Genomic DNA, 23,517 nt, shown 5'->3' with positions numbered 1-23,517 from the left:
TTAATGAGTTGAGATATATCTGTGTTATTATCATCATCAATACTAGTATTTTCTTCTACCAATTGAATACACTTATTACATGTCCATTCATTACATTTCAGGCGCCGAATTTCATTCGGTTTTAGATTAGTACATTTTTTGTACTTGCAATTTCTACATGTTATATTTTTATGACAATCTTTTACTATTTTTGAGCATGAAACACATATATCTTTACATACAACAGACATACAATTATATAAATAACAATAATCTAAAAAATAAAAACCTGAAAAGAAACACTTCTTTCAAAATATAAGCGTTGTACCAAATGATAAGAAGTTTCTTTTTAAGCAGATTTAGTGATCAACCAGTCACTGCAGCATGTTATATAATATCATTATACATATTATTAGAGGTTCAACATAGGCCAATTAAACATTTAAACACAATATTAATAATAATAAAATCAAGATGAACAGCGAGACTGGTTTAACAGCAACCAGCATAATCATATTGATTTGATCAAATATTCAATCCGTTTCACTATCGATGTGACTTGCAGACTTGAATTATATTGATAAGAGTTTTTCACAAATTGCTGCATTCGAGATTTCAGTATTACATTGATTTGGTCAAAGATTTAATCAATTATCGATACGACTCGCTTATTGGTAAAAGTTTTTCACAGATTGCTGCAATTCAGTATCAACCTTGCATAATAAGTAAATTATTGAATTGTAATAATGGAAGTTCAATACTTTTCAAGTAGTAAGTGAAAGAAGAGAAAACAGCATGGAAAATATTGAACAAAAACACACTATGATTTTTGCAAAATGTACATTTTGCATCAAGCCGTACTTGAGCAAATAGATCATACATATACAATTACAATTACTATGTACAATCATTCATTGAATGAAAAGTCTACTCTGCCGGCATTTCTCCATAGAGATGAATAATGTTCTGAATGTCCGACATAGATCTCATGATGTAGCGTGTTGGCCTACCAAGCTGCATAAGAACCCCGGGATAAGAACATTGATATTGCCTTCCCATGACCAAGCAGACTGAGACCTTCAAAATGCCTCTTCTGCCACAAATAACATAGCAAAGTGATGCCACGTGCACCCATGCATTGACATTAGCCAATGTCTTTGGGGTTTTAATATATTTTGTGGTCAACGGTCATTAAGGAGTCACAGCACGGCTGTGTTCGTGGTCTTAGACCACAATTTATGTCTAGTTCTTCTTCTTTCTTCTTTCCTCTGTCAATCTGCTTCTTCTCCCACAAGCAACATCGCACAGTGACGCCACTTGCATTATGTGTATTATTGTTAATCTCAAATTGTGTGCAAAATTTAGAAGCAAGTATAATACATCTCATCGGGTCTGTCTGGGTTGGGAGGAGGACTTTAAAGTTTAAATGTACGGGATGCGTAAGGCAAATAGGACTGTTTTTCGCAACAAATCCCTTTATGTTTCAAAAACAAATTACCATACAAGATCAAAAAAGTACAGTAAAATTGACATTTAGAAATGGGATATGGTTTTGAAGCTCGGCACGGTTGTTTGATGTATATAGAATTGGCTTCATTATTAACTAAATGCAAACTATAGATGGCGCTATTTATCCTAAATCATATTTCTTTATTTGCAAGGGTTTGGTGATTAATACTGCCATTGAAACAGTTGGAATAGGTAGAAACAAGCAACAAGGATATTTTATAAACATATTTTATCAAACAATAAAAGGACTTATTTGTATTAAAAGCTTGTAAGAGTAATTTTCAGTAACTAAATAGCGCCACCAATTTTGTTATTAATGGATACATTTTATATCCGAAAAAGCTTTTAAAAAATACTATTAAAGTGAATAATTTTGTAAAAGAGGGAAAATTAAAGTTTAGACTGACTCAAAAGCATCTGTAGGCCTATACATTAGCATGATATCACTTTTAGCTGTTTAAGCCTAAAATGTGGTTGTACATGATGTTTTGTATGAAAAACTAATAAATGATCCCATCAAACAACCGTGTCGGAAGAACGGCACCCCACCCACAGTCAATACAATATAATTCAGGTCCCCCGGCTGTTTGGGTGGCCGTCTATAGAGTCATCAAGGGCAATTAAATCAATAACAAATAAGAAGAGAGCAGATATAAATAACTAACCAACAAAAAGAAAAAAAACAGCGAGTACATAAAAAATTCCTTTTGGAAAGAGAGTCTGATTTTTTTGTCGCTAATCATTACCAGTTTGCCGATCATTATTTAAAAATAGTTGTTTGTCTTGTGCGAGGTCAACATTTCCCTTACTCATTAGGTAATATTTTTAAAAATTTGCCGATGAACATGCTTTCCAACCATTAATTTGGCGATATACATTACTAATTTGCCAATCATAAACGGTTACAATCAGCTAAAACTGAACTAGCATGGACTAGGAGGGGTGTGTAGCACACACAAACACCCACCCGTTCCTGGATCCCCACACATATCCCTCCAGACGCATATCCCTCCACAAACACATAAACACCCACAACCCCGAATGACAAATTACGTACCGACAGCATACACATCATGTAGAATCAATGTGAATATGCCAAGTAATATCAACTTATTTTGAACCAACATGATTAGGTTCTCTTAGTCTCCACGGCTATTCAACAGGACGCAACCGTTGTTAATCCGAGATGAATCCACACTTGTGTATGCAAATGAAGGTATGCGCGCGGAGTGGTGTACGCGCTAGTACGGTGATTGTACGGTCAACTGTACATGCACAGAGTACAAATATGCGCACACACACAAAACATATGACCGGGCTTGCCCTTGACATTGCCATGGTACTAGGGTAACAAATAAACAAAACAAGCCCGGTAAGAATATTCAGCAAATGCGTATTTTGCACAAAAATAAAGTTAATATATCGTTAAATTATATAATATATATTTTACAGAGTGTTTAAGCAAGACCGGGTCCCAAGATACCGTGTTTGAATTTCAGTGTCAGTGATTTTATGGTGCATGATTTACCGGCACCGGCTGTGCTCAATTATACTATTAATCTTCGAATTTGTCCCCAAGTTTAAACAACATAAATGCAGTACTGTTTATATAAAAAACTTGAAAGTGAACATGAACAACTTTAAGAAATAAGCTGAAATATTGATAAAAGTAATTAAACTTAAAACCAACAAGCTTTGCAATTTAAAAGAATCGCCTGCTCGAGCCAGCGCGGATAATTCAAACTTAACATTTGTCGTATAGTGTGAATCACTTTTTCGTAAGGGGCGACACGTAAACGAATCGGCAGTTCGTATCTGATGCCGTCAGATATTTGCAGTGTGTCAAATCTGACGTGAGTCGGGTCCCTATCGACAGTTTCAGGTATCCAAGCATGTGATTTCACAGCAGCGCTTGTGTCTCAAATCGGCAAGATATAATATTTGACCCATCGATAAAACATAATGGCCACTTGAAACGCTAGACCGACCAATTACATGCTATTGTTGTCAAGTGGATTTCCCGCTACCATCCGTGGAGCATGTCTATTGATCGTGGTCCCACTTGTAAATTAAGGTTTGTGGGTCGATGTGCGACTCATTCCATTCACATTCAAACTAATTAATTAAAATAATCATAAATGTTAATTTTAGTTGTTAAAATAAAATTTCTTGTTGAAAATTACCACACAAAAAAGTCCAAATATGTTTGGCTATATGATATATGCCTAAATATTCTCCCGGGAATATTATATTTTACAATGACCGACCAATTACATGCTATTGTTGTCAAGTGGATTTACCCTCCGTGGAGCATGTCTATTGATCGTGGTCGCGCTTGTAATTAAGGTTTGTGGGTCGACGTGTGACTCATTCCATTCACATACAAACTAATTAATTAAAATAATCATAAATGTTAATTGTAGCTGTTAAAATCAAATTTCTTGTTAAAAATTACCACAAAAAAAGTCCAAATATGTTGGGCTATGTGATATAGGCCTAAATATTCTCCCGGGAATATTATATTTTACATTGCACGATGGTTGCTTTATTTTGCATTAATTAGCTTATAAATACTGAATAAAATTTAGTTATAATTTTACTTTTATTGAATTCAAATTGAGATATCTTAGAGCTAATTTAAATAACAAAATTGTATTTAACATTCAGGTATATTCATAAACTGATTGAATAGCATTAACGCAATCTTGCAAAATGTTTATTTTATCTGAGTATTAAATGCGTCAAATTATTTTTTGAGTAGGCCTATGATTGATGGTTTATAATGTACATTGTGTAACTTATTAATTATTTCAAGACAACATCAGTCGGTGTCTCTAGGATTAATTATGGAAAAATTAAATCTTCATTGCCTTTACATGTCTGGTAGACTGAAAAAAAAGAATGATTCGGCGCAAAGTTATGCGTTGCAAGTCGGTTGCCTTAAATTTATCGAGTTATCATGATAATGAATAGAAAATATTATTATTATAATTTTATTATTATAATTTTATTAACTTTTTCTCCAAAATACTATTGGTCCTTTGAGTTATTTTACAGCTAACATAAAATAACTTAATTCAATTTCATTATTATACCTCAACCTCGATTGGTGGTGAACTTCCAGATAAATCAATATTGATTCTCGTCACGCACTGAGTACTGCCTATTGTTGTTTTGTAAGTGGTACTCGAAGTATTCTGATAAGTCGATACTTGACTTGAAAAGACTGATAGCTCGATCAATTGCCGTTTTAAAGTCAAATCGGAAACTTGCTATCCGATGTTATGATATTACAGTTACAAAATTGTCTTCAAAATCCGCAGTGCAAGAGCTTCATATCGGCATTGACATCAGACTTTGTACTGCCGAAAACGGACAATCGTATCAGATTCGTTTACGTGTCGCCCCTAAGATAAACTTGTGAAAATGCGTGAAAACCTTGATATTAAGCAAGGAAATATTCCTGGGAGTGGAAAGCTTGTAGGCTGTATGGGGGAACTCGTCGACATTGTCGAAGATCCTTTACCTGAATTTCTTCTGGGGTATGACCCCAACGAAGAGGCAGAATACTGGGTGGTGATAGAGAAGATGATGGAGGAGGAAGCAGAGATGGTACTGCTGTATTGCTGCTGAGACCAAGAAGCAAGCAACCCCAGTCCTGGACCAGGAAACCAAACCTGAGATGCAACAACAAGCTAGCACTAGCAGGTTTAAGATTTTGACGCAAGAAGATCTTCTCAAAATTGAAAGTGATGGGGAAGAAATATCTATCCATCTAACTTTGGGGAAGTATTTTATTCCTCAAGCAGCGTATTTACACCAGCCGAACCTGCACAAACTTCCAGCTGCACAAACTTCAAAGCTACTAAAACAACTGGTGTAGAATTCAACAACCTGCGCAGCTAAGATGGTGACCATGAGTTGCTAAACTCCGGTGCGGGGCAGGACTTCCACTTCCAATAGTCTGCAAGTATTACTATTTTGTTTAACCCTAGAACTACGAAGAGGGGTGTACACCCCCCCCCCCCCAGATTTGTTATCCGTCCTAAAAAACGCAAGCGTTTACGCCCAAACGACCTGAGCTAATCGTAGATAGCGGGAGGGGGGGGGGGGGTGGTGAGGCCCCAATGATATTTATTTCACTCTTGTGAAATTATCTCAAGAACTACTGACTTTTTACTTGTCAGTTAGGTGAAAATAGTAATTTCCTTTTATATTTAGCAGGATGTTTGGTGAAAATTGCATTTTTGTAGAATTTTTAGCGGAAAATCAATTTTGCCTATAATTTTGTACATAGCCAGAATTCCCAAATTTGCATGGGCGCCCTCACATTATTACGTCATAGCTACATTATGTGGGTTAATGTTTGTACTTTTTTTTGGTATCACTGGTTAGCTCGTTAGCTGTTACTCCTGGACGCTTTCTGCATTTCTCTCTACATGTAGGACAATGTCATCTAGCATACTCAGCATATGTGTCCATCTCTTCGTCCGATGAGGGTTCATCGAAGTGAATGAAATCTAATACTACTCTGCACTCCTCCATACTGACTTGGAGAAGAATGAAAGGCAGATACCCCAGGCGAAGAGCTTATATAGTTTTTCATTCTTATTGTTATGCAGATCAATTTCGTAACTTTTGTCCAATAGCAAACCGTACTAGTTACCTAACATTGGTCTAATAGAAAGGCATAAATGGACGCGTAACTCTTGGCCACATTATGCGGGTCAAAGGTGGTACAGCGAGGGTGGTTAATTGCGTCAATGGGACTGTAGGGAAACCACTTCTAGATTCCAGTGCAGACTTTTGCAATTCGAATTTGGGCCACCACTGCGCAAACGGTCTCTGCGAAAAGTCACACACACTGCAAGAAGAAGCAATAGAACAGTGGGACGGTGTGAGAAAAAAAGAAAGAAAAAAGTCATTCACCTCGGTTCCGTTGACCACCAACGTAAAGTCAATCGAATATGTCAATTCAACCAGTCACGTGGTAAATTGAATTCAATGAAAACAGGTGATGTCTTAGAATTGTTACGTAACCTTTTTGACATGTAAATCATTGAATTGATTTGCAATGGCGGGAATCAACACGTGCATCAACACGTTTAGGGCAACGGAACCCGTTGAACCTGGACAAAACAAGTCATATACTCCGTTGACCCCCAACCTGCCTATGTTATTCACGGGTTCCGTTGCTCACCAACGCTAAAATTGGAAAAAAATTAACACGACAGGAATTTCATTACTCCGTTGCCCACCAACGTGCATAGGCTATGCATGGGTTCCGTTGCCCACCAACGTGTGTTCCGTTTACCCCAAACGTTCATAGAACCTATCCCCGATGTGAAATCAATGCTTTTAATCAACGTCTTCCTCGTTGTATCTTTCTACCTACAATCTTTCTAATAATTTCATTACTCCGTTGCCCACCAACGTGCATAGGTTAAGCATGGGTTCCGTTAAAATTGAAAACAACACGACAGGAATCTCATTACTCCGATAGCCCCCAACGTGCCTATTCTTTGCACGGGTTCCGTTGCCCACCAACGTGTATATGTGACACGATCTGGTCCATAGGGCCAAAGTCGGCAAATTTAAAACTGAGATAAAGGTAAAAAACAATAAAATACATAAGAAAATAGACATCAAAACTTCATAACTTTAGAACCAAGTATGCTAGACATTTAGTGTTTTCAGTAAATGATGGCTTATTGTATGTATAATGTAATAATTACAGTAACTCAATTTTCAAAGATGCCTCCTTTGGCCCCCATGGACCAGATCGTGTCGCATATGTAATGCACGGGTTTCTTTGCCCACCAACGTGCTTAGAGCATAAAATTCCATTAGCGGACGACAGATGGTTTGCTTACGGGAAAGCGTCGGGTGTGACATGCGTCCGATTACCTGCACCGCGGCCGAGCACACAAAAGTAAAAGAACTAACAGAGATATCCGGTATTCCGGGTCATTCCCTGGGTGTGCATTCTCGGATATGGACAGCGTCAGCGCCCGGTGACATCAAACATGCAAACGGTGTCGTCGAAGTTGCCGGCACGGTCTGGATTACTTACCCGAAAGCGCCGGGTGTGACATGTGTCCAAATAGTAGCGCCATGACAGAGTACGCAAAAGTCCCCGAAAGGATGGGAATTTCCGGCGTTTGTAGTCGTCGCGCGAGTAGGCTTCAGGTGCGCATTCTGCAAAACGGGCGGCGTCATGGTGTGGTACCAGCAAGCATGTACTAGCGACCATCAAAGGTGCCAATCCTTCCGTGATCGGCGGGATTGAAAAGTCGCTATTGTAAGAGAGGGGCATCTCTTCAGAAGTAGGTGACTTTACCGAGAGACGTGTCCGGCAGTTGTGGACCAAATTCGAAAAGCAAAAGTCTGCACTCGAATCTAGAAGCGGTTTCCCTAGAGTCCTATTGAAGCAACAGTTAAGAAAAACATGCGCTGGAGAGTGAAAAGAAGCCAACTGATCGTCGGAATTGAAAGATCGCTACTATAGGGGCAAGTATGTATGATGATTGTTTGTGTGGCAGTCTCGCATGTTTCGTTTCATGGCCGTATTTCTCCCCTACTGTTCTGAAGCACTGCTCACAATATTGGCACTTGTGACATTTTATTGTTGTATATGTCCTCTCATGTCTCTTGACATGACTTAGCCGTCCAAAACAGGTACCACGATATTGGAACATGGACCACCCATAGTGGGTAGGAGAACATGAAAACTAATATAAGATACTGTATTAGGATCACATATTAAGTATCATGTGAGAGTATACTCTTGTACTCCAGAAGACAGGATCACATATTAAATATTTGACACCATAGAATATAAAAACAACTAGTAATTTGATAAGTTAAAATCTAAATAATATGATTATGCAGTTTATTCCGTTAAATATTTACCCCATAATTTCCCTCATTCTTCAGGCCCTGCCCTCTATCGGGTGCTAATTTAAAGTTTAAGCTTGATTGCTATTGTTTCTTTGTAAGCCTGCGGCGCAACCTTGCACAATATTGTCTCTTTGTAAGCCTGCGGCGCAACCTTGAACAATATTGTCCGTGAGATAATATGGTTAAAAAAGGGGCTTTTAAGAAGTTAAACCCCAGAGACCTCACAGTCCTCTGTGTATGTTCTTTGTACTGCAGTACCAGTTGACTTGAAATTCTTCGTTAGGACTTGGTAAGGTAGAGTAACACAGCCTCCGAAAGCACCAGCTTTCAATAACATATTAGTACTCTCCTTTTGTCACACATGTCCAATATGTCCTCATTAACCCCTGGTTGTGTTTTCCTGCGATGTTTCCCAAGTGTCTCCGTTGCTGCCTCAATCATGATTTCATTAAATTTTGATGTCAGCATTTCGGCACTGTCGTTGTCGTTGAGTATCAACAAGGGAGCACATTTCCCACCCACTGTTGTTTTGAAGGAGATGTTGGGGTCTTTAATTCTGTCTGTCCAAGTTGAACTTGATCCTGGTGCTCTTGGTCTCTTTGGTAATCTTTAACCTGACGGAAGTTCAATATCACCTTGTCATGGTCGCTCCCAACGTCTGCACCTGGGTAGGTTCTTGTTGTCTCTTTGTTGATTCCTGACTGAAACCGCTTGATTCCTGACTGAAACCGCTTCTGCAGCCTTAGCCCTTATCTAAGGGCTCATGCTTTCTTTGTTATCAACCAGCCTAATCATGAAGCTCCCGTGGCCAAGTGGTTAAAGCATATGTCTCGTAAACCTGAGGTCTTGGGTTCGATTCCCAGGCGGGATCACTTTTTCTCCTTGTCTCTTTATTATTTGCGACGGCGAACCTGGCGAAAAATATTGTTTATTTTATATAATTCCCGTCGATCATGCCACTGTTTTTCCGGGCCTTAGCCCTCTTTCATTGGTTTCAGTATTACAAGAGGGGCCACAGACTTCATCCCAGTCTTTAAATGCATATTCACCGACTTTTGCATTCCAGTCCCCCCTGGATGATCAAAAGGTCCTTCTTTTATACTTTGTCCATGTCTTCCTGCAGTTGGGTGTAAAAGGTTTCCACCTGTTCATCATCATAGTCTGACGTTGGCATATATACCTGGATTATTGTGATGTTAAATGTTCTGCTTGCAGCCGAATGGTAATGATCCTGCTAGAAACTGGACAGCATCCCAAAACAGCATTCTTGATGCTCTTGTTGACAAGAAAGCCCACTCCATTTGCATGTTTGTCAAGCTCTCCACTATAGTACTTTAATAGTACAACACATGGCCTTCCTCTGTTTGATGTTCTCCGAAGTTCTTCCATCTCATCTTGCACAGATAAACTGGTCCACTGCTTTTCCCACGAGACTTGGTTGCTAAGGAAGCATCCTCGTTACCCGGAAGTGATGTTGATTTTAGCAGTGGGTCATATTGTTACGAGTCGTACTTGACTCAAGGCCAAAATCACCTTTTACCCGAACTCACACGAATGCACAACACAAATACACTGTTTGATTAAGCTAACAAATTCTAAGTCTTTAATTGAAAGCACGTTATTATTGATACAATATATGACAACAAATGCACATACACAATAATCAAATATAATCACTCTTTAACTATTTAGTACTTAGCCAGCATTCTTCTTCTTGGTGATCATAAAGTTCTTGCAATGTTCTGGACGACTGATGTAATATGTCCTTATTCACTCGTCCTGCGAAAATCAGCGAATTCCAGTGCACACTTGAGTTTATAAATATCCTTGTGTATGAAATCCTCACACAAAAATGGTGTTGCTTTCTCCTTGCCGTTATCTCCTTGCGCTGCTTTCTCTAAACTTAACTCCTTGCGCTGCTTTCTCCAACCTTGGTGATATTTCCTCCTTTCACACAATATCTTCAGGAAGCAGGACTGCGATGCAGTTGTCCCCACTTATTTTGACAGTTGCGTTGAATCAAAACACCAGACTTCAGAAAGTCGGAAATTTTAAACATTATTTTGTATTGTATCTTTAAAAGTAATGATAAGTACATAAAAGTATACATTTTCAGAAAGGAAATGACACAAGGAATCCAACTAGCATGGCAGATTTCTGCAAAAATGAGCAGTTTTTGAGAAATGCGCCAAAATTGATTTTCGGTCCGCCATAACAACTTACCTAAAATATCAAAATGGATGAAATTGCATATTTGTGTTCTAAAGACACGCATCTAAAAAGTGTTTTCTTAATTTTTTGAAATTTTTCTTCATTTTAAAATATGGGTCAAAAAAGATCAAAATTTGACTTTTTTTTTCAATTTTTTTTCAGTTTATATTAAGGTTGACTTTTTGGCTGCTGATAACTTGTACTTTGGTTTCACCAACATTGATCTTCAGTCCGCGGTTCGAGCTGCTACGAAAGACGTTGTCCACTGCAGTCTGCGGGTTACTAGCAGAGTCAGCGACCAAGACAATATCATCGGCGAAGCGGAAGTTTGAGATCAGATGTCCCTGGATCAATATTCCTATGTCGGTGTCATGGGTTGCGTATATAAAAAGTTCAAGAAGTATGTTGAAGAGTTGTGGTGATATCACACAGCCTTGCCGCGCTCCCACTGTTGTGTGAAACCACTCAAGGAGCTTTCCAAGTGCCGACGTGGGATTCGACCACCAACTTGCAATGGCAAACATCCAATTGAAATTCAAGACTAAACCTAAACCTAAATATCCCAAGCGATATGATGTCTTCAAACTCAAGAATCAATCTACAAGAGAGAGGTATGAGGTCGAAATTGGGTGTAGATTTGCCCCGTTGCTCGACGATGAAGACACTGATATCAATGACTCATGCGAAGCAATAAAATCAGCTTTCAGCAACACATCAAAGAAGATACTGGGAAACGAAAAGGCTCAAAAGCCTAAACCCTGGATAAGCGAGGAGGTCATCAGTTTATGTGAAGAACGTTCAGAGGTCAAGCAGAAGAAACTGACAGATCCTAGCAAAAAGACAAAGTACAAGGGAAATCAAACGGAAAACCAAAGGCTGCAAAGACATTTGGCTGAAAGACATGTGCAGAAATGTAGAGAATGCACACCAAGTCAAAAGAGGTGTATTCTACTACAAAGAAAATCACTAATAAACCAACCACCAAAATGCAGACTGTAAAGAACAAAGAAGGAAATATACTATTGAACTTCAAGATGTGAAAACCGATGGAGAGAAAATTATGCACAACTTTAAAACAACCAAAATCCTAATAATGAAGAGATAGTAAACAGCATCCCACAAATGCCAAGCAAAGAAGAGAAGGATGAGATTACCAGCGCCATAAAAAAGCTAACTAATGGCAAAGCACCTGGATATGGCAACGTGACAGCAGGTGTCAAAATCGTGCACCGGCTGTGCAACAAAATATGGAAGAATGAAGTATTCCCATAGGTCTGGGGAAAGGCCGTAATAACACCCATATTTAAGAAAAAAGAAAAGTTAGACTGTGCAAACTACATGGACATCAGCCTATTGAGCCATGCAGGGAAAGTATTCACCACCATTCTCCAACGTAGAATCATGTAAAAAAGCAGAGGAGGTCATCTCAGAATCCCAAGCTGGCTTTCGACCTGGAAGATCAACAGTTGACCAACTTTTCACCCTACGTCAAATCGCAGAGAAATTCCTTGAGAAAGGCAAGAACATGTATTGCTCCTACATTCACTTTGAAAAGGCCTTCGACACCATATGGCAGGATGGGCTGTGGAAAGCAATGGGATTCTTCGGCTTCCCAAGTAAGATCATCAGGCTTCTCAAAGCACTGTACAGTATATCAAACAGTGCTGTGCGTGTGAATGGCGACCTAACTGAGTGGTATTGATTTGATTAAATCACTTGCATTTGTCACTGCAGTTTTTGAACCTACAAATCGACAAAAAAGGCTCTCTTGGCGGGCGTCTAACTATACTGCGCCAAATATGTATCCTTACACTTGAAAATATAATCATAATTTCAAACCTGACCCATATTGGGGTACATTTTAATAAATTTAAATAGGTTTTATTAATAGATGCGCTATCTAATTCTGCACATTTTGACACCACATTGAATCTAATGTGACTTCAAGAAGTAAAGTTACAAGCAATTGAATAGACGAAGGTCCAGTTTTAAAAGTGACAAACTGGCCTATACAAAAAGATTCCATCAAGCGCAACAAAGAGACATCCAGTTTCGTCAATAAAGCTTTATTTAAAGCAGTTTTTATTTCAGTTTTTACTTCTCTGTACTTTTCATAACTTTTATTTTATTTGTCAGCTGTTTTGTTTCAGTTTTCTTTTGTTCCTTTTGTTCTAAATTAAAGGCACGCACAAATTAGCCATTCACCACTCTCAAACCAGATGTCTAGTAAATGGAGTTTTGAATAGGCCTGTTTGTCACTTTTAAAACTGGACCTTCGTCTAATCAAATGCTTGTAACTTTGCTTCTTGAAGTCACATTGGATTCAATGGGGTATCGTAATGTACCGGATTAGATAGTGCATCTATTAAAAATATAAAAAATACCCAATATGGTTCAGTTTTGAAATTGTGATTCTTTTTCCAAGTGTAAGGATACTTTTTTGGCGCAGTATACTATACATCTTATTTGTAAAATACCAAAACGTGTCGCGTGTCCTATACCGATACCGCCTGATTAAGATTTGACTCTAGAACCGTCCCGTGTAGACGGCATACTTGTGTTTTGTCGTATGCAAAATTTTCTTTACAACACTAAAATCAAATTAACTAAACTAAATCATCCATGGAATGTCAATATTAGTTCATATGTTGATATCTGTATTACTGATCAGACCTTGCCTATCGGTGGCTATCATAATCAATCACATCTGAATGCACACAGACTTGAATAGTCATGGGAATAAAGGAAAACTTAATTGTGTGGTTTTAATACGTTTTAAAGTTACTTCTTACATTTAAAGTTATGGCAAGAATAGGCCTGTTACTAATCATTCGCTCGTAGATATTACTAGCGGAGAATAAATATTAAATGCATTTTATTTATTTACCTGGAAATTTACATCAGATATAGAATATCATGTAATATTTGGTTTTGAATTAGCCAGCCAAAATAGGTTTAATTTCCCTTTTTTAGCCTGAAATTGACTAAAAACTGCATAAAACTAAGAATTGGCTGTTACCATGGGCAACAAGCAAAAATAGACGAACATTGCTCGTCATTGTAACATGCTACCAAAGTACTTCAACCCCCCCAGGTATAAGCAAAATCTATTTTTTACCTTTGCCAACCATACTAAAAATTTACCTGAACTTACAATTCAGTATCTTCTCTTGTTCTGGTTGTTTGCAACAAAATTGACAATTCAGTCGGGTTCCTATACACCATATAGCCTACTCTTTATAGTTATCAATCCGTGAAATTAAATACCAATATCGTTCACATTGGAATTAATCAATCATGTGATTTCAAAAGATTTGTACAACAAGAGGCGCTAAAGTGCATTGCTGTAAATAAAATTCACTGTGGCAAACTGTACAAATAGGAACACCTAAAATCGGTGTACGCCAAAAGTCATTAAAATAATATACTTTTGTATTGTGTGTTGTTGTTTAATTTATTACTAGTTAACATTGGATTTTGCCTGGTGCTTGCCAAATGTTATACAAACATAAATTGAATACATGAATACAAAAGCCACCTGCGAAGTCCATGCGAAGTTATTTTGAAAGAAAAACCTGTGTATCATTTTAATTCCTTCAGTTAGATTTACCTGGTCAATATGGTAAGTTTTACGTGCAAATGAGTGGATTAACCTGTATTAGGTATGACGATTAGCATTTCAGGGACTTCGTGGGGTTCATTTTAAATTTTGGACTTTTTGGGTTTTTTGAATCATATACAAAGACAACAATGTTAGAATGAGATTACCACTAGTAAGATAATACAAAATAAAGCACACAGGTATGTATAATGTTGATAAGCATTCTGCCATGTAATATAAACCACACACTTTCCTTTATTAAATACATACTGGATTTCAATCAATGTGTTACAAGACTCAAATCATGGAATTGGGTGATTCTTTCATACATGCTATTTTTCACATGCCCAATAGACACAGAGGATGAATTTGAGTTGTTCTTTCATGCATATAACAGGCCTATGTATAGCAACAATTTCCCATGCTTAACTCAATTTGGCCAAAGTATGGACTTAGGTGGCTTTTGTATTCATATATTCAATTGTTCAACCAGCTTTGCATAGACTGAACATCAAGATATTGTTCAATCTACTCCACCGCAATTGGTCCAAATAGCGGTGGATCAATTGTGGTTGAGTATAAACAGATTCTTTAAAATTCTTATAAATACAGATTGTTGATTTTAACTTTGGCGCATATAATAATCTAAAACTGGTAAAATGATTAAATTTTAGACTTCGGTTGTTCTTGAAAAATGATAAAGCACTCACTTTAGGGGAAGAAGTAAGGATCCCTCCAGCGGTCTTCCTCGTCAGTAGCTATTCATCAGCGAAGCTAATCTCTACAACATATATTCATATCAACGCGATTTCATCGCCAAGAAGTACATCCATAGCAAGTCTTTGTCTGATTCACGGGATCATTCGTCCTTATCATGACCACTGTTACCTGCACCTGTATTTTTCAACTCAATACCGAAACCCTAACTGGTCGTAAGGGCGTAATCCAGCACATCACTAAAGGAAATGGTGATGTCTACATGTCAAAAGGAATGTGATCTAAAGGAATGTGATCTTTCTTCAAGCGATACATCGGGATACAGAAGAACTACTTTTTTTGGAAGTTTTGACTTAGTCTGCTTCATACCACTGGAAGAATGGCATCGCCCCAGATAACATGCATATATTGGCCCAACGTTGGTTTTCGAACGCCAATCTTGGCATCGGCATTATTTTGCTGGCCATATTGGGCCAATCTTGGCTTACCATCGGTAATCTTCATATTGGCATCACAGTGGCAGCCACCTCGGTTTCATTATCATTGAGGTATAGGACTTTTTATTTTTTCAGAGAAGAGCAGTTAGGGCAACTAAACATCTCAAAAAAGGTAACTAACCCCCCTTAAATAATGGCCATTATTCAAAAACGCGCTGTTGTATTACAAATCTGTAAAATGCGTTGGAAGCAGAATTTATTTCTGCGTATTTTGACACCTCATTTGATACGATAGCTCAGATGTCCGCCCCAGACCAAGGTGTGCAGCCTATATTGGTCCAATATAGGTCCAATATTTGGCCCAAGTCCAATCTTGGACCAATCTTGGGCCCATGAGCAAATTATATTGGGCCATTATTGAACATATATCGGGCCACCATCGGACCAATATCGCCATGTTATCTGGGGCTTCGTACCTCGATCAAGCAGGACATCAAGCACCCACCATTAAAACAATTTTCTGTGAGCTTAGAAACACAGTGGATTACCTTTGAAGCCATTAGGACCACATACAGTAGAAGTTGACATTATGCGCCTGCCTTCTCTACCCGAACCCTTTTGTATGCGGAGACTTCTTCAGCAGAAACACCTATATATATAATGTTGATAGCGTTGCATGGATTAAGCTCAAGAAATTGTTCATCTGTAAAATAAATCCTTGACGTTAACTAATTGTGATTTTTCTCAACCAGTTAAGGGGGTACTACACCCATTGATTTTTTTTTGCATTTCATTTTGTGAAGAAATTACAAAAAAAATTGGACAAAGTGGTATGCAAAATGAAGGGCAAATCTTCTCGTTTTATTGGTGGTATCAGTATCAATGTAGCTTACATGCTTTTACAGATAGAAGCCAAAAGGAGGTACATCACTGATGATTTAAATTCACTTCATTTTGGAAAGCTTACTATCAACGGATTTCGTTAAAATTTTGGATATGTGTTGCTAACACATTAGGGAAATAAAGTTGATATGTAAAATGGGAATAAGTGGTTCCTGATTTCTTTTATGACTTCATGAACTTGGTGCTCCACAACTATCAAAAAAGGAACTGGTTAAAATGCTTCTATTTTCAATGTTGAGCTATATTTTGCATTTTTAACTTGCGACATTATTGCACTGAAACTTAATTAAGCCATAGGTAACAGGTTACAACAACCATACTACAGCAATGATGAAAAAAATTGTATTTCTTGTCACCTATACAACCATATTGGGTAGTTTTCCGTAAGCTTAAGTTTTGTGATTTTGGTAACTATTTTATATTTATTTGTGAAATCCGTCTCAACTAGGCATTCTAAATTGTACTCACCATTTACATCCCAAGGTATATTAGTATATCCACCATGCACTTCTCGATATATATCCAGTTAAAGACAGAATATCAAAATTATGCCTCATATGATATCACAGACTCTCACATGTGTATTCAAAATTGATGCTTAAATTTGACCTGAACCAATTGACCTATAACCTGACATACGGTGACCCAATAGCCTTTTCTTCTCCTAACAACTAATGACTATGCATCCATTGCCTCACTTCAAATATATAGTTTTAGTTTTGGTTTTGGTTTTGGTCACGTGGTTTCCTATTGTCCTGCCTAACCACTTGAATCATAAGATATCGAACTCATTGTTTCTACCTTTTGTTTAAAACCGAACATTTGTGTCAGTCAGTTTCGGTTTTGGTTTCAGTTTCTTATAAGTGGTGTGACGAATAAAATTACAGGATCTTCGAGTTACCTGATCTAAGTATACAAAAGAAATGTTTAAATTTCGCAGTGCAATATTCACGAGCAGAGAAGTCGAACAAAGCAGTCTACATTTGAAAGCATTGATTTAGTTTGAAAGCATTGCCTCATTTCAAATATATAGTTTTAGTTTTGGTTTTGGTTTTGGTCACGTGGTTTCCTATTGTCCTGCCTAACCACTTGAATCATAAGATATCGAACTCATTGTTTCTACCTTTTGTTTAAAACCGAACATTTGTGTCAGTCAGTTTCGGTTTTGGTTTCAGTTTCTTATAAGTGGTGTGGATCGTAAAATTATTTGATTTGAAGTTACCTACTCTAAGTATACAAAAGAAATGTTTAAATTTCGCAGTGCAATATTCACGAGCAGAGAAGTCGAACAAAGCAGTCTACATTTGAAAGCATTGATTTAGTTTGAAAGCATTGACTTGAGACTACGAATTAGCCTAAGCTGATTTCACTGTGAAAATATATAGACCATCGAAATATTTCCACAGACATTACAATAGGCACTTGACAGATTATGACTTCAGTGTTATAAACACTATTATACATAACTCTATTTATGTGCATGTCGCATGACGGAAGATCAATATCATAGAAAGCTGGTTTAAACTAACTTTTATTCAATTTATTTATTAGAGAATAGAGAGAGAGAGAGAGAGAGAGATAGAAGAGATCGCCAGGGAAAGAGGGTATGTGTGTGTGGGGGGGGGGGGTAAGGGAAAGGGAGAGAGAGAAACAGAGGGGAGAGAGGATTGGAAGTGGGAAGGGAAGGAGGGGAGAGGGGGGCTCAAGAGGGAGTGGAATAATAGGGAAGAGTCGATATCGAGTGTGGGGAGGGGGAGGAGGAGGTTATATATAGGTGGCGGAGGAACATAGGTAAGAGGTATGGGTTGTGGTTTCCGGGAATAATCTAATTCATAATCAAATCATCTACATCATCATGCATCGTTTATATTTCAGACAAATAAACAAAACACCCCCACCCCCACCCCTCAATATATGCACATGATGTCTATGCATAACTTATCAACTCGGGTGTAATTTTATGGTGTCATGGAAGTGCGCCACATACGGCAGAGAGCATCAAAAGTCGTCCGCGTTGATAGATATCGATAATGAAAATGTTAGCACAATAGGCTAGTATATACGTATGGTTATAGGCCATTATACGCCTCTTGTGTCCTCCCAGCACAATAGTGTTATGATTGCATACCGGTTCATCTCCACATTTTAATCCCTTGATTTTTGGTTTCTGAACAATAGAGAAACCAAAACTATATATTTGAAATGAGGGATTGACTTGAGACTACGAAATAGCCTAAGCTGATTTCACTGTGAAAATATATAGACCGTCGAAATATTTGCATTCGACATTACAAAAGGGCCACTATTGTAATTGTATAGGTGCTATAAACAAAATCGATTCATGTCCTTAATCCCATGTACCAGAATCGATGGAAGGCCATTATATGACCTCTAATAACCTAATGACTTTTACTGAAGCAATTTTTACTGCAAAAAGTAGAAGATAGAGGGGAGAAAAGATTGTGTAATGTGTGTGTGTGTGGGGGGGGGTGGAGGGCAAGGGGGATATGGGCCGGGAGAGAGAGAGAAACATATGAGAGAGAGCATTGGAAGTGAAAGAGAAGGGGAGGAGAGCTCGAGATGAAGATATCGAATGTAGGGGAGGAGGAGGGGAAAGGGGTAATTTAGGGAAGATGTGGTTATATAGGGAGGGAGCCCCTCTTAAAGAGGTATGGGTTGTGCTTCCTGGGGATAATAAACTAATTCATAATCAAATCATCTCCATGCATCGTTTATGTTTCATACAAACAAACAAATCCCCCACCCCACCCCATCCTTCAATATACGCGCATGTATATGATTTCTAGGCCTAGAACTCGTGAGTGTAATATGCCACCTACCGTCGACAGAGAGCATCAACTGTCGTCCGCGGATAGATTTCCGATATCAATCATGATAATAATTATGTTAGCACAATAGGCTATTGTATACTTCTGGTTATATACCCTATATTGTGTCCTCCCAGCATAATAGTGTTATGATTGCAGAACAGATCAGCTCTACTTTTTAATCCCTTGATTTTTGGTTTCTGAACAAAAGAGAAACCAAAACTATATATTTGAAATGAGGGATTGTATAAGTGTTTATTTAATTTATTCAGTGTTATATCATGGTAGGTATTTTGCATGCACCACTATAGATTTTCTATAGAGAGTATAACAAAGGATTTAATGTATTCTATTCATGTACCCTACTTGAACATTTTCAAAAGAATAAATTATGGTTTGTTATGAAACACAGATCTGAGTTACTAGGTTACAGTAAACAAAAAAAATATATAGGGCTAAAATGACTTACTAAAATTGTTGAAATTCACTTTATATGTAGATATATTTTATAAGTTCAGGACATGAGGTGATAAACATATATATGTACTTAATAAATTTGCAAGAAAAAAAAGAAGAGGGGTACTGATGAAAATCGGGGTATTATATCGCCTTAACGTTACAAGCCTTGCAACGGTTGAACACGAAGACGTTGTTCATCTTCAAAATAGCATTTAGGCCTACATCTTTGACACGATCTGGTCAAAGGCGGCATATTTGAAACTGAGATAAAAGTCAAAATATGGAGTTAAAAAACAATAAAATACATAAGCAAATAGACATCAAAAAACTTCTTAACTTAAGAACCAAGTATGCTAGGCCTTTGGTGTTTTCAGTAAATGATAACCTACTGTACATATATAATGTAATAATTATAGTATTTTCAAAAATCGCTCCTTTAGCCCCCATGGACCAGATCGTGCCACTTGACATTGATAAGATAATTACGTGGAAGGTCCTCAATGAGCGCCACCTGTTTCTTTTTAGCTATAGCTTCAAATGGTGGGCGCTAGGCAGCCTGATGAACTTAATCCATGTGCTGCGTTTGGAAATCGCAATGTCTCTATTAATAGCCTTGTCGCGTGTAGAACCACGCGACATCAAGGTTATCGCCCTAACAAGAAAGGCGAACTACAACTCCAGTCCAGTGAGCACACGGCCTCCACATCACACAAAACCGAACAACTGCCCCCCAAATCACTGTGCTTACACTCCCTCATTTCAAATATTTAGTTTTGGTTTCTCTTTTGTTTAGAAACCAAAAATCAAGGGATTAAAAAGTAGAGCTGATCTGGTTTGCAATCATAACACTATTATGCTGGAAGGACACAGTATAGGGTATATAACCAGAAGTATACAATAGCCTATTGTGCTAACATAATTATTATCATGATTGATATCGGAAATCTATCCTGCGGACGACAGTTGATGCTCTCTGTCGAAGGTAGGTGGCATATTACACTCACGAGTTCTAGGCCTAGAAATCATATACATGCGCGTATATTGAAGGATGGGGCGGGGTGGGGGATTTGTTTGTTTGTATGAAACATAAACGATGCATGGAGATGATTCGATTATGAATTAGTTTATTATCCCCGGGAAGCACCACCCATACCTCTTTAAGAGGGGGCTCCCCTCCCTATATAACCACCTCTTCCCTAAATTACCCCTTTCCCCCTCCTCCTCCCCTACATTCGATATCTTCATCTCGAGCTCTCCTCCCCCTTCTCTTTCACTTCCAATGCTCTCTCTCATCTGTTTCTCTCTCTCCCCGGCCCATATCCCCTTGCCCTCCAACCACCCCCACCACCACACACACACACACACCCCACACAATCTCTCTTCCCCTCTATCTTCTACTTTTTGCAGTAAAAATTGCTTCAGTAAAAGTCATTAGGTTATTAGAGGTCATATAATGGCCTTCCATCGATTCTGGTACATGGGATTAAGGACATGAATCGATTTTGTTTATAGCACCTATACAATTACAATAGTGACCCCTTTTGTAATGTCGAATGCAAATATTTTGATGGTCTATATTTTTTCACAGGTGAATTAGCCTAGACTTATTCGGTTTTGTAACCCACGTCTTTCAATGTAGATTACCATGCTCGATTTCTCTCCTCGTGAATATTGCACTGCGAAATTTAAACATTTCTTTTGTATACTTAGAGTAGGTAACTTCAAATCAAATAATTTTACGATCCACACCACTTATAAGAAACTGAAACCAAAACCGAAACTGACTGACACAAATGTTCGGTTTTAAACAAAAGGTAGAAACAATGAGTTCGATATCTTATGATTCAAGTGGTTAGGCAGGACAATAGGAAACCACGTGACCAAAACCAAAACCAAAACTAAAACTATATATTTGAAATGAGGCACTATCAATATGTTATTGTCCAACCACTTTACCGTTTTAACGCACCAGAACAATAGCTCTGGCTGAGGTGAAACTTGCAACAAGCTATAAGTTGGTCACTTGTTGTCCAATCATCCATGCATAATAGCGGTTGGGCACACAATTCATAGTACCATGGACCAAGAAGCTATAATTGCTCTCTAATAGTTTATCATTGTACTTTTGTTGGAGAGTATTAAATATCTGAATGGTCATCGCAAAAGGGGCATGGATGGTACAGGAATATTCACATTTCAGACTAAAACAGGACTGTACAACAATAATTATTATTATAGAAACAAATGTCAGAAGGACAACTTTATAGGCTAGTAATATTTGTGCAAATGAAATTATAAAGACAAAAATGGCTGATTTTTTTATCTTTGACAATAAATTGTCAAGCTTACGCCTTTATTTCTTAAATTTTATATATTCTTTCTTTCTTTTTCTGTTTCGTACCGTTGATATAAATATTTTATCATATTCCAATATATTTTACAATAATTCCATTTTTCTCTATCTATATTTATTCTCAGTTTTCGTTTTGTATTCAGCATTATTTGATCAATTGTTTTTATTTACTGAATAAATAACATCAATATAGGTATAGAATTTCCAATAGCAAAACACGCCAAAACAAATAAAATATTTACCAAATGTTTTCCATTACTTTAAATATCCCACCCACATAAAATGTTTTCCAGGTTTATTTTAAACAAGTTGCAATTTTCCATTTGACAGATAAAGTTTGAACATTTAATCCAGAATGCGTTGTTATTTGAACACATAAAGAAATGTTCCAAATTATCTGCACTATTACAAATATCACATCTATCTGAATTACTATGTTTCAATAAAATACAAATTCCTTTTACATGGAATAAGATTGTATAACACATTAGATTGGAATTGCCCCAATCTATTGTCAATTCTGTTTCAAATTTTAAATTGAAATATCATTTCCCAATACTGAATACACACAGGTTTCTCCAGATCAGTATTTAATATATTATAAATTTCTTTCGTTTCAAGAATGGATATAATATGTTTAAATTGCTTACTATGAAATTCAAAAATAGACATAGGACATTTTTTCAGTTTTCCGGAATCACATGAATTAATTTGTGAAATAAAAAATGTTCAGTGGATATTTGATAAGTTGAAATTATATTTAAAAACCTATTATTTATTACAATAGAGACCTTGCGAAATGAAGTTAGAAACCACAAACTTTAACGTCTAGAGGATTATAGAGGATTATGTATTCAAATTACTGATTGAATTAGATCAAAATATTTTTTTTCCAAACGTCACACTTTGTATATATACTTTTGTGTGTGCTCATGACGTACACCAAATCAGCTTGCGGAACCAAATTTTGGCTTCGACTTCAACGCCAAGGGGATTAAGTTCCCGTAAAATTGCCTGATTTTACGGGACCCAGCAGTGTACTGAACTTCTGCGAATTGCAGCTACTGTGAACATTTTTTTACAACGTTGCGTGTCTTATAATTACACCTCTATATAACCAATAACCAAATAATGCTTGTACTGTTCAGGTATTTTATTTAACTATTTATTTTATTCATTTAGGCCTACATTATGTACCCTATTCAGCAGAAAGCTGGTCTAACATGTGCCACGCTATACGCTGACACTCTTTAAACACACTCATCAAACATAAGTTATACATTGGGGCATATAGGCCTATGGATATTGTATGTCAACCAAATTATTCATTATTAAAAGAGGAGGCCTATTTGTTACAAAAAATAAGAATGTCAGAAAAGGAGCATCCAGAAATATGTTGGTTTAAATTCAAAATTCTGGGAGTTTTTAAAGAACAAAATGAGGATCATTCGGGGAGATATATTTAATTCGATCAGAATGCAAAGAGGAGTCCTTGCCCTCCTAAAAGAAAACTCCTGGCAACGCCACTGGGGAGTGGGAAAGTGAGGATAGATGAATAGATGGAGGGAGGGGAGGATATGGAGAGGTGGTGGTGGTGGTGGTGGTGGGGGGGGTGGCTAG

This window comes from Amphiura filiformis, chromosome 2 (assembly GCF_039555335.1).
Source record: "Amphiura filiformis chromosome 2, Afil_fr2py, whole genome shotgun sequence".
In the NCBI taxonomy this organism is placed as follows: domain Eukaryota; kingdom Metazoa; phylum Echinodermata; class Ophiuroidea; order Amphilepidida; family Amphiuridae; genus Amphiura; species Amphiura filiformis.
This window is presented reverse-complemented; position numbering follows the sequence as displayed.